General features: G+C 36.3%; 1 protein-coding gene across 3 annotated transcripts in view; it reads left to right on the top strand.

Annotated features, from left to right (window-relative positions):
• LOC106065209 (carbohydrate sulfotransferase 11-like) overlaps positions 1-13422 on the top strand; it is an 84682-nt gene that overhangs the window by 32547 nt on the left and 38713 nt on the right. The window lies entirely within an intron of this gene.

The raw sequence follows: 13422 nt of genomic DNA, 5'->3' as shown, positions 1-13422 counted from the left end.
TTGGTCAGGATTCTAGGTTTCGCTAGTCCCAATTTTCAGTAGATGCTGTGTCTTTCTGTTGTGCACGGTTCAGAAGAGAACTAAATATTCACGGATCTTGTCGGTATAGAATAATTCTTTGGGAAGTTTTGGGTGAGAACTGGTCGATTTTTGCTTTACATTAGTATCCATTCATTTCTTTATCACTTCTAAATAGGACTTCTTCCTTGCATATTATCATTTTTTTTTGTGCTGCTATTAATTGTTAGTTGTAAGTTTTGTTTCAGTTTTTAATTGTTAGTTTTAAGTTTTATTTCATTTTTTTATTAGCTGAATTAATTATTTATCTCAGCCAACAAAGTCATTTATTGTTATTGCTATTATTATAATTAGAGTTTTAAAAAATGTGTCTCGCGCTTCAGGTCTACTTTTGAACTGAGGACCACAGTACCCGAGTTCATTTACATCTCTATAGGTGTGTAGATTTCTCTTTGTTAATGTATGCTTATTAAATGAACACAGCAACACCCATAAGGCAAGTCTTTTTAATGTGAAGTAAGTTTGAATGTATCAATGGTAATATCCCAAAAGTACTTGCGCTCAAGACAGTGTGACGGTGTGACCTCTTGTTGAAAGACACGTTAAAAGTCTTGTCAGGCCTGGGGCCTTTCTCTTTGTCATTCAACTACTTAGAGTCTTAGCTTGGTGCGTCCTAGTAGAGTGCGACCGGCCTCGGCCCATTGAACACGCTGCCCTGGATGGAATAATTTGGTATTGATTATATATATATATATATATATATATATATATATATATATATATATATATATATATATATATATATATATATATATATATATATATATATATATATATATATATATACAATAGAGAGAGAGAGAGACCGTTGTTCCACTTTTCAGATATAGGTTAAATGTCGTCACTGATTTTGATGTGAAATAAATATTTACATTGAAATACCTAGATGTGGATTTAAATTTTAAAAAAATGTGTACTTGTTATTGTCCTTTGATCACCAGTTTGTTTCCCATGACATCCGTGGTTTTAATTTCCAAGAGTTATCTTTGTGTCTAAACTAAATTTATTTTTTAAAGCTCTTGTTACACATTTACTGCTGGAGATTGCTGAATGTCAAGCTTTCATTAAATCCTTCCTATTTTCCGTTACCGCTTTCAATTCAACTAACATTATGTGAGAGCAGTTTAGCAGTATAACTCGTCGTTGTAATGTATTAGGTCATTGTAATGTATTAGGTCATTGTAATGTATTAGGTCATTGCAATGTATTAGGTCATTGTAATGTATTAGGTCATTGTAATGTATTAGGTCATTGTAATGTATTAGGTCATTGTAATGTATTACGCCATTGTAATGTATTACGTCATTGTAATGTATTAGGTCATTGTAATGAATTACGTCATTGTAATGTATTAGGTCATTGTAATGTATTAGGTCATTGCAATGTATTAGGTCATTGTAATGTATTAGGTCATTGTAATGTATTAGGTCATTGTAATGTATTACGCCATTGTAATGTATTACGTCATTGTAATGTATTAGGTCATTGTAATGAATTACGTCATTGTAATGTATTAGGTCATTGTAATGTATTAGGTCATTGTAATGTATTACGTCATTGTAATGTATTACGCCATTGTAATGTATTATTTCACTGTAATGTATTAGGTCATTGTAATGTATTAGGTCATTGTAATGTATTAGGTCATTGTAATGTATTAGGTCATTGTAATGTATTTTCCAATAAAGTTTGGTAACAAAATGGTATGAATCTTAATTACCTTCTCAATTACTTCTACCCCCCAAAAAAAAAGACAGATACTTGTGGAAAGTCGAAACCAAAATGGAGGCCATGAGCTTCATACATGTTTCTAACATTTCTGACCCCAATATTTTTTGTTATTTTTGTTGCCCTACTGTAATTTAAGTTAATAACAAAATTATTAATACGTAAAAAGGCTTACATTTCTAGAACACTAGTCTTAATTCCTTTGTCTGATTAGAAACTGAAATCCAGGAGTTTACCCGACACACAAACTGAAGGTTTGTTTTTGACGGCCCATTCATAATCTTTCAACGTCTTAAGAGACCTTTTGTTTATTTATAGTTGATCGCAAGAGTATTCTAAATAAATAAATCAAAGTTAACATTTCCAGATACCAAACATACATGTAGAATGTTAGAATTGAAGTGTGTCCCCCTATAACGATGTACATGTAGAATGTTAGAATTGAAGTGTGTCCCCCTATAACGATGTACATGTAGAATGTTAGAATTGAAGTGTGTCCCCCTATAACGATGTACATGTAGAATGTTAGAATTGAAGTGTGTCCCTCTATAACGATGTACATGTAGAATGTTAGAATTGAAGTGTGTCCCCCTATAACAATGTACATGTAGAATGTTAGAATTGAAGTGTGTCCCCCTATAACGATGTACATGTAGAATGTTAGAATTGAAGTGTGTCTCCCTGGAACAAACAATGAGACGGGTGAGGAACGTTCTTGAAATATTAACAATTAAAAAATGTGTATTTAAAAAGTGGAAAACCATCTAACCGGAAATTTAAAACAAAATTATTTAAGGCTTTTATAAAATGGTTATTTTTCAACTAATTACACTAAACACAGTGCGGTTGTCTCCCACACCCTGGCCATTCATAATTTATTTCCTGTTATACACCTGGTTTACCACCATTTTCTTCTCAAGTTATACGGAAGAAAATTCGAAATATAAGATACATGAATATACTAAGCATATAATTGTATTATCTACAAATAAGTTGAATAATATTGTGTATTTCATTTCAATCAATCTCAACAAAGGGTTTCTAGCCCCTCTTCCCTAAGATCCGCTAGCGGCTTCCTCCAATCCCTTTAAAAGTCAAATTAAGTCGACTAGTAATATCCGGATTCATGTCACTGCGGCCTGTGGTATTAAAAAATAAAAATAAAAAAAGAAACACGCAGCAGGAAAGCGACTTAACGACACCAGCACAGTGACCTGTCGTGCTCCACTTTATCTTTCCGCCCTCTGGTCCTGGACCGAGAGAGAAGGGGGTGAGAAGGAGATGCAGGGAATGTGGCCTCGCCCAGATCTGCGGCTACCTGTTTTCGTCATAAGCTACCGTTGTTCTAACAGGTAGACTCATTGCACTGTACACATTCTCATCGCCTGCTCATTTACATCACGAGCTTAATTTGTTAGAGACGTTATCGAAAATTTTCACGATACATTTTGAACATTTATCCCCTCTTTCTATAAATCTTGTCTGTCTGTCTGTCTGTCTGGTAAAAGTGTGTACACGTTATTTCTCCCACACCCATTCTCGGATCAATTATAAACTTCGCAAAATTATTTATTGACAAAGACAAGATATGAATCAATAAACAAAAAATTGACCATTTAGTCAATTAACCCAAACCAGGGAACTAATCCTTCAGTATTCCCATATGTGGCTAAGTGTGTTGGGTTTAGTCCCCTTAATTGATTGTCAACACTAATTCTCCTTCACGCATTCTCCGATCAAGTTAAACAATTATTCATCGGACATAAGAAAACATGAATCAATTGTTAAAAATACTTAATCAGTCCATTAGCTATTGGCAATTAATTATTTTGTTTAATATCTAATAATAATAATATAATAGCGTATACATTATTGATAGATATTGTTTTAAGGGCGGAGTTCTTGCCCTTTAGATAAGCTTTTTTTTTAAAAAAAGAAAAGGATTTTTTATATTTTTGTTTTTTTTTACATTTTTTTGTTTTAAATCCGGTCTACATTTTTTAAAGTGATAAAATCAATTATTTGAGAAAAAGAAGAGAAAGCGATATTGGTAAATGTCGCCGTGATATAAATGAGCCTAAGGAAAAACGTGAGAAAAATTAAAACAGGAAGATTGGAAGAGATTTTGAAAAAAAAATAGATGAAATACGCCATGTCCAAGATGCGCAACAGAAACGTCCGTGTCGACAAGTACAAAAGTGGTAGATACTCGTCTCTATAATCGTCTCTTTATTACCGTTCATTAGTTGCCCATTTGTTTTTTTATTATGATATATGATCGGTAAGACTGTTGTTTTGATACTTCCATCCTATTGATAGTATTGTGTACGACTACAGAAGTGTTTAGAAATGTTATTTCGCAGTGTTAAGCAGAGCGTAAACACTATTAGACCTAAACACCTTGAAAGGGACATAGCTTTATTAGCTCTGCATACCGTATCATCCGTATACCCCAAAAAGCGGAACTAGTTACACAGATTTCTACTTCCTAGGCCAAACCTCTTGTAGGACCACAGGGAACGGGGGCGATGTAGGGTGTGACGGCTGACCGAGATCCGACCCGGAACCATTGGGATGACAGTCCCAAGAGCATAACACTCGACCAGCCAATCACTAATTGTTATTCAGCATCAAAGAAAAAAGATGGAAGTCTAAAAAAAATAGTTCGGTTGATGAATGTCGTAATAAAAGTACATTGCCATTATAACCGTTTATAAAAGTATGTATAAAATGTGTATGCCTCCACTTCTGGATCACCCCTTCATGATGACCAGGATACGGGTTATGAAGTTTGCAGAATTTAAAGTGCTGAAAAATGTCATAAAGAAATGTGAAATTAAATAGATTATTTCTTTTATTACTTTGTTACTTTATCATTATTATTTATTATTATTATTGTGGCCAAGTCTCTTTTCTTTTAATTTTCTTCGCTTTCACCTGTCCATTAGTCTGTTGAATTGTTGGGGCACCACGCAAGATCTGACGACCGTCTTTCTCCATACCTGTCTTTTACCTTGGATAGAACCTCTTTAAATGACAGGCCCGTCCATTCTTTTATGTTGTCTTCCCAACGCTTTCTCTGTCTGCCTCTTCTTTTTCCTAAAGGAAGACCTTGTAATATAGCCATAGAGTTTTAGTTTGTGTTTTATTACAATAGTTAGCAGGTCACCGTGATGCTGAATTTTCTAACCTTTAAAAAAAAGTTAATTAAAAATGTGAAGAAAAAAAAATAATTTCATTCAAATTATAAAAGATTTACAGTATTGTTCATTTTGATCTGCTGAAACTGAGTAACAGATAACATGAGGTGTTGGCCTGATTATCAAAACGAGATCCATTTGTGACACTGACTAGATTCAAGTAGTTCCACGCGTATCAAAGTGACACATTGAATCCGTCCTGTGTGTATTGTGTTCTGAATGATTGCAGTTAGGCTTTAATCGTATTAGCGTTGGGTCCCCCCCCCTCCCGCCCATTCCTCTTAGTGCCTGAATTACAGGAGTGGGCAAATCAATAAAGCTGATATTACCGTCTGTTCTAGAGACTTAGTTCTAGAGTTATAAGGTTGTTTTTTTTTTTTATCATTTATGGTATACTTTGAGATATTTGTAGATCTTTGCCTTAACAAAATTCACTTTTCAATATCATTGCCACACGGCCAGAAGAAAACTTAGCAATGCTCGGAGCTCTGGACGAATGCCGTTACAGTCATACCACGATTATTTGTAAGATGGGCGGACGGTGACAAAATATTGTATTTAGCACGTGGCCTCCTTAAGGCCCGGGGCCTGGGGCAATTTTTTCACTCGCCACCGCTAAGTCCCACTACGCGCCAACTATCTCGCCCACAAATTCCTTTTCGTGTAATAGTTAGAAGTCTAACAGGTACGAATAAATTAACGATGTCCAAACTAGGGCCCGTGAGCCATATCCAGCCAATGACGTGGTGCTATGCGGCCCCTCAGACAGTGCATGATGAACCTGCAGAGACTTGGCAACATTGAGCGTTTGAGTTGATGGGCCCCCGTGACCCGCGTGTTGAACATTCATATGGCCCTTAGGAGAAAAACTCGGGGCAACACTGGGTTAAAACGAGGTCACTTGTAATCACGTGTCACGAGTTTCCCATGTATACATAGGCCTATTGTGCTAAACTCCGTGCTACTATTAGTGTGTTAGTATGTGTATTGCGTGTTTATGTGTGTGTTTGTGTGTTTGTTTGTGTAGGTGCGTGTTTGTGAGTGTGCGTGTTTGTGTGTGTATATGCGTCTTTATGTTTGTATTTGCGTGTTTGTGTGCGTGTTTGTTTGTATGTGCGTGTTTGTGTAATTGTGCGTGTTTGTATGACTGCATGATGCGTGTTTGTGTGTGCGTGTGTTTCGACGTTTGTCAAGAGTTATTTTTTTTGTTTAGGTTCACATTCCATTTCCCAGGACAATTTCTCTTAAGGTTCAGAAACTGTGCCGAATTCTAAAAATAGGAAAACAACCGTTTTAATTTAGATTTGAGTTAAAAGCTCAGGACTAAACATCTCCGCTATCACAGGCGTCAGAAGACAAAAGACTAATAAAACATCCAGACACAAGGTAATGGGAGGACACACAAAAAAAAAACAGAAGTGTTTGGATCAACAGACTGGGGCAGAACAATACAGTGCCTGCTCTAAACAGGAATGGCAACTCATAACAAGGAGCCCATAAGGAAGGCACGTCGAACATGATCTCGAGTACGAGTTCTGTGCACTTGACGTACTAGATCAATGTCAATACTCGCTTTTACAGACGTCTGGATCTGAAGTCACTCAGTAGTATAGTGAAATAGTGAGAGACAGAGAGAGAGAGAGAGAGAGAGATATGCAGAGAGGGAAAACAACAGAAGTAGAAATAGTTGAAAACATGTCTACGAGCACATGACAATGTCAACTCGATGTTTTATGTCATTTCGACATATGATTATAAATAAATCGTCAATTTGCTTTGATAGCCCAGTATAAAATTAAAAAAAACCATTATACTGGTTTATTAAATGGAAAGTGAATAAAGAAACAAAGTAGCGCAAATCTCTTTGCTTTTTTCTTTTAGACATTAATATATAATGAGAGGAAAGTGGTCGAGTGGTAAAGCCCTTGGCTTCCGAACAGATGGGTCTCGGTTTTAAAACCAGGTGAAAACCACGATTTTTTATTTCAGGATTTGTTAGGCGCCTCTGAGTCCACCCAATAGATGCTTGACTTATTTGGTTGAAAGTAAAGGTGGTTGGTCGTTGTGTTGGCCACATAAAGCCCTTGTAAACCGTGGGCTTCACATCATCTGCCCCATAAATCACAAGGTCTGAAAGGGATACTTTTTCTATAATATATAAAAATAATAGGGACTCAACACTAAAGCGGTTTGAAGGATTTCACATATTAGAACAATTTATTTTATTTATTTTTTTGCATAAGATTACAAAGATCAGGCTGTTATCGGATCCTTATTTTCACTATCAATGATTTTCCAGCACAAATATTTAGATAATGTATATTTATTATCGGGAAAAAAATTATTCATGAGAAGCTCGGCACTTTGTACTAAGAAAATCGAGCATACTAGAAGAGACTAAGAGAATAGAGTAAGAAGATACTAAGAAAAAATTAGCAAGAAGAGGCTCAGAGAAAGAGTGTAAGAGAAATTGGTTAAAGTAAGCGACATGATATCAGTAATCACAAGTGAAACAGAATGCGCTCTAGGGATTAAGGTCTCAATACAAAGCTAAGCCTGAGAGAAAACAAGGTTACAAAGACAGTTTGTGTGGAGACACAAACTCAAAATCGGCCCCCGAAGTGGTCCACCCAGGCTGGTAAAAAGGCAGGTTTCAATATTTTCAGAAAGAACATCAGAATGAAATTCTATCAAAGGCAAATGACAGAGAAGAATGGAGAAAGAAGGTTGACAGATCTTGTGTAATGCCCCAGCGGTCCACGGAACGAAGGATAGGTGAAAGTGAAGGTGAAGTTAGATGTGAACCTGGCCTAACTAATGTCTCATAATGAATATATAATTGCTCTAATTGTTTTGTAAAGGGACAATGTATTATTCATCAAGTAAAAAAACATATTCTTAAAAAAAAATAATTTCCTTTTGTTTAGTTTTCTATTATCTACTGTGGCCATGCTGTAGTTCATGCGATAATATGAAAAACTACTTATTAATTGTTGTTTTAAATTATGTCCAACTTATATGCATACTAAATAGATTTTTTTGTGTAAATGTAGTAGTTAGTATAACAGAACTTACTTAACTTAGCAATATAAATGTAAAAAAATTGGCAATAAATATAAAAACGTTTGCATAAATGTATTGAAGATATGGTAAATTGCCATCTTCGTTACTAAGGAGCCTCCAGTGTTTATTACTATTAATAGCGAATAGTTGTAAAAGTGGTGTATTTTTATGAAAAAAACTGCTTGCATAAGTGATTTTAAAAATTCGAGATGTCGCTTAAAGAAAAGAAAAAAGTAGCAGTTGCATCAGAACTTTGAATGGTCTAAAATAGTATGATGTCGGATTTTCACTCTTTTCTAGTTTACGAGATCTAAACGTGACGGACGGACAGACTGACAGACATTCCACAAAAACTAACAGTGTCTTGTCCACTTTCGAGGGCCGCTAAAAAAATATTGTTCATATATCTTTGAATAGTAAAGAAAGGGCGGCGGTGGACGTGGAAAGCCACGATAAATGTAAGAATAATCTACAGTCATTAAAAAAAAAAGTTGCTAGCTATATTGAAAACTTTGAATAATGTCACATGTATTCAGTATAGCTTGTAAATAGCAACGTATAGTCAGGCTTAAAGAAAAGCAGTTTTTCACAGGCTAGTAGATCTAGATCTTGCTGATATTTAGGTAAGTGGCAGTCATGCCAAGAATAGATTATCCACTCGCCATTGTGACTTTATACACAGCATTGTTCATTCCCCTTGTGTGCTAGTACACCACCATTCACTGCCTGAATTAAGTCATTTGAATAACTGACAAACATAGGGCAAAATCAAGTTCAAATCGTATCTCAAACATTAAAAGGTGCATTCATTCTGGCCCCGACTTACGGTTGTGCATTGAGGCCCCCCAGAGGCCTAAGGGGCTAAGGTGTGCAAATTGTACGACTTCACGAGGCCACCGTTTGTTGTTGGTTTTTTTTAGTGAAAGTTTCCCACGATAATTTATTAAACGCAAATCTTTGTATACTCCACATTGACTTGTCACTATACTATAGTATTTCTAGTATCTATAGTACACATTCAATAATTTTGTCTAGTTCATGAACGCTTGTTGCGAACTAGGGATAGCTCGTTTCGATAGTCCCGGGTTCGAACTCTGTGAGCCCCTGCACAAACACATTGCAATAATAGTGATATAACAATAATAACAGAACGAACCTAAACCCCATAAGACACGGACTAAAATAACGTTTGTTGTTGACATAACAATCACGATAGAGCATAAAGACACACACAAAACATAAATATTTATCATTCCTTTTAAGCGCTTAATAAAATACACATCTATAATGTGATAAAGACGTTTAGCGCCAATTACCCAGCGTTAAAACGGCTTCGCCGAAATAGCTGCGCCTCCTGCTTTTACCCCCAAATGTCTATATATAAATATATATATATATATATATATATATATATATATATATATAGCTCCTCTTTCGTGGTCGAAGATGAGCTCATTTCTCATTTCCTATGGACTCGAAGATGGCTGTAAAGTCCAAACCTCGCTTTGAAAATCCGGCCGCTTACGTGGCATGGGTGGGTTAGGTCAGTTACAGATAGACCTGCTTCTTCTCTCAACTTTTTGTTGGTTCGGCGCACTTTCGCCCTGGTCATTCTTCTTGCTTCAAATCTTGAGACTCCGAGACTCACAGCTCTGTACGGGGAGTTATGTGCAGGAAAGTGCTCCCAAGGAGGCCAATACAAGCGCTATAAAGACACTCTCAAGAGCTCCTTCAAGGAATGCGATATCGACATTCACGGCTGAGAAGCACTAGCTCTCGATCGCTCCTCATGGCGTGAAGCTGTGAGTCTCGGAGTCCCAAATGTCTAGTATAAAAGTGGCTGTCAATTTAGATCATTTTATTGTTACTGTATGATGGGGAAGAGATCGCAGCCTTTTGTTAGTAGAATGATGAACGATGCTTAAAATGATTAAGGCTTCGCTTTTAGTGTGTGCTCTATTTCAATAGAGTGTGAACTGAGGGGGTACGGTCTTCCTCTCTGTGAGGACTCGACATATACTTGGTGTAAGTCTATGTCCAAGTGGTAAAACGCCTGGCTTCGAAACCGAGAGGTCCCAGGTTCAAATCAAGATAAAGACTGGGATTTTTATTTTCGGGACGTCCCTGAGTCCAACCAACTCTAATGGGTACGTGACATTAGTTGGGTAAAGTAAAGGCGGTTGGTCATTGTGCTGACCTCATGAGACTCTAACCGTTGGTCAAAGAAATAGATGACCTTTACATCATCTACCCTGCCTTATAGATAGCAAGGTCTGAAAATGGGTAATTTACTTTTTTTTAACAACAATTTTGCCCGAGAATTCCAGTCTCTCGACGGCGTCTCGGTTGAATCAACCGTTCGTCTTGTTAGTGGAATGAGCTACGCCAGCAACGGGTGGTGAAACTGGTCCGGGTTACTTTGGTGCCGTTCTGAGGTGTACATTAAAGAGAGGCCCGAAGCTTAGAAAATTAATTCTATAGTGCAGAAAAGTGCACAAAAGCTTAAATCTATATCGTACAGTTTGTTCAAAATATTTCGTTGAACAATATATCCGTATTCTGTACACCGGATATACCAATGCGCTTGCTATTTATTGGTTTGTCTCCATCATGCCGCCATGTTTGAAAATCACCAATAGTGTTATGTATAACTAGATTCAGAGCTGTTCGTCTGCGTTATATATCCAGTTTATGCAGCTAACCTTATTCCCGACAAAAGTGGCTTAGATCTCTCATGCATAAGCCTTGTCTAATTGAACGGGACCCTAATGGACACTCTCAATTTGTAAGAAATGGGCAATCATCGCCACTTTAGACAAGAAAAAAAAATGCAAATTTTGAATTAGATTCAGAAAATGATGTAGTTAACTAATGTAGTTAAATAAATGCCAAAACTTTGATTGTCTTTAGAATAGGGATGATTTATAAATGACTCTTAGCACGCGATCACCCCAACATATGTATGGCATCCAAAAAGGTTACAAAATTTAATTTGGTTTATCAATTGTGTGTGCATTGTAAAATATCAGGACCTCTCCAAGCCTGTTTATGTTTTGTATTTTACTCAAATACAAGTAGATAGCCCACTACATTAGCGTCTACACTTGATAGTCCTGAATATTGTCAGTACTCTGAGAGATAACTAAAATATTTATAACATTTATAGATTTAAATAATGCTATAGTTGTGTATTCTGATTTGGACTAGTGTGTCAATCTGAATCAATAAGAAAATGTTAGTTTCTAGTTTGAAACAATAATCTCCCCTTGCTTTTAATTTATAATATTTTTATTTGTCTAAAAAAAGTATCCTTTAGATTTATTTGAAAGGAAGAACTTCCCAAGTTTTGAATAAGCGGCAGAAGTTATGGTTAGAGCAACATACCCTTCTGAACTTTACAGTAAATATGTAACAACTTTAGAAAAAAAAAATGCGCTTGGCTCTTAACCATGAGTTCTTGAGTTTGAAAGCCGGTGGAGTTTGTTTAAGGACACCCCTGAGTCGACTGATAACAAATGAGTACATGACACGCGTTGGCAAAGCAAAGGAGGGTGATCGTTGAGCTGGCCATATGGCACCTTCGTTGACCGTTGGGCATAGGAACACAGTAAGTTATGAACTATACATCTTCCATTATGGAAAGAATAATTTTTAAACGGGATCTAGTTGGTGGTTTCCAGCAAGGTGTTAGACTTAATAAGATCTCCTATTAACATTGCTTCTACTCTTTTTTTTTAAGTCCATCCCTTTTGAAGCCTTCCTCAGTGTTCATTTTTTGCCTGGTATATTTACTTATATTCTCATTTGTATTATTTTATGAATGACCGTCTTAGTGTAGTAAAAAGACCTTTTCTTATACATTTCTTTAAAAGAACTTGAAAAGTGTTTAAAATTTCTGTAATATATGAGTGGAGTAGTGTTATATATATTCTATTTACAGTAGCTTATAAGTCTACAAGTTCTTATGTTACATACCTGAAATAAGTATTTCAATTCAGTTTTATTCATTTTCACTTTAACATCGTAAACACATAATCTAAAGTGAATAAACTATTATATTTTAATATGATTTATCTCTCTCTCTATAATTCTCTTCATGGCTCAAGAGTTTGGATACGCAAGCAAGAAGTAAAGGAAAGATCACTCTTTTATTTCCGCAAGTCGGACGAACTAGAGTTACGCCAGGAAAAAAAAGAGGGGGTGGGAAAGAACAAGTAGTAATCACCCGTCACTAAATAACAGGGCCGGACCGTTGTGACCAAGAAAAATCACTCTTTTTTTTATTTCTACCTCAAGTAGCGGCGAAAAAAGAGGGGCGAGGGGAGAACCAGTAATCTACTTTGTATTCAACCTTCACTTAAAAGCAGAGCCGGACTCGACCGTTGTGGGGCCCTATGCGAAACGGATTTCGCGGGGCCAAGTTTGAGTAGGGATACGGATAATTTGTGAAATTTAAGAGTTTGTTTTAGAAAATAAATTCGTCTTTGCATTTTATTCATTCTTTTTTACGTACAGAATTACTTTACGAGCCTTGCGTGTAGCGAAGTCATACAGTCTATCATAATAATTCTGTTTCCTACATAGATCACGCTCAATAGCAAGAATTACCAAATGTTTCAATCAATCTACGAGAATAGTTGATTTCAAGTAACTCTTCATTACCTTGAGGCACAAGAAGCTTCTTTCACCAGATTACACAATTACGGCTAATGCATAATGCCGTTTTAATTTATCGCGCGTAGGATTGGCGTTTTCCATTTTGAATGACACCCCAAAATGACAATTTTTGTCTATATATTTCAGGAGATTCGTATGAGTTTTCTAAAGATTTTAATAATTTCCGAATATTTCCAGGACTTTTTCGTATATTTTGCAATTTCAGGAGATTTTCAGGAGCTCCTGATAAATCGACAGGAGGCCACGGGAAATCTAATATAAGCTATATAATGGTTTAATTTAAATAATGTATATACCTTGAATAAGAGCGGGTCCTATGAAAGTGCGGGGCCCACTGCGGTCGTATAAGTGCGGAGCCCACTGCGGTTATCTAAGGCCGGCCCTGTAAAATAGCGGCGTATGCTACGCAGCCGGTCGACTAGTTTACTTATAACAATCGTAGTTTCGTTTTGTGAGGTACACTAGTTTTAAAAGACTCGCTTTTTAGAGGTCTTACAGCAAGGCTTGTCTAGCGTGAAGTTGTTGTTTTTTCCCGAATAAAAAAAAAATGTTTTAACATGTAAGGTGAAGAGGGAAAGGATAGACACAGTAATGTGGGTGGGTGTGTATGTGTGTGTGTGTGTGTGAGAGAGAGAGAACGGCGCGGGAGGGTGGGGTTTGACTTTGTACACACACA

Source organism: Biomphalaria glabrata, chromosome 11 (assembly GCF_947242115.1).
Source record: "Biomphalaria glabrata chromosome 11, xgBioGlab47.1, whole genome shotgun sequence".
NCBI lineage: Eukaryota > Metazoa > Mollusca > Gastropoda > Planorbidae > Biomphalaria > Biomphalaria glabrata.
The sequence above is the reverse complement of the archived record's forward strand: the minus strand, read 5'-3'. Positions and strand labels throughout refer to the sequence as shown.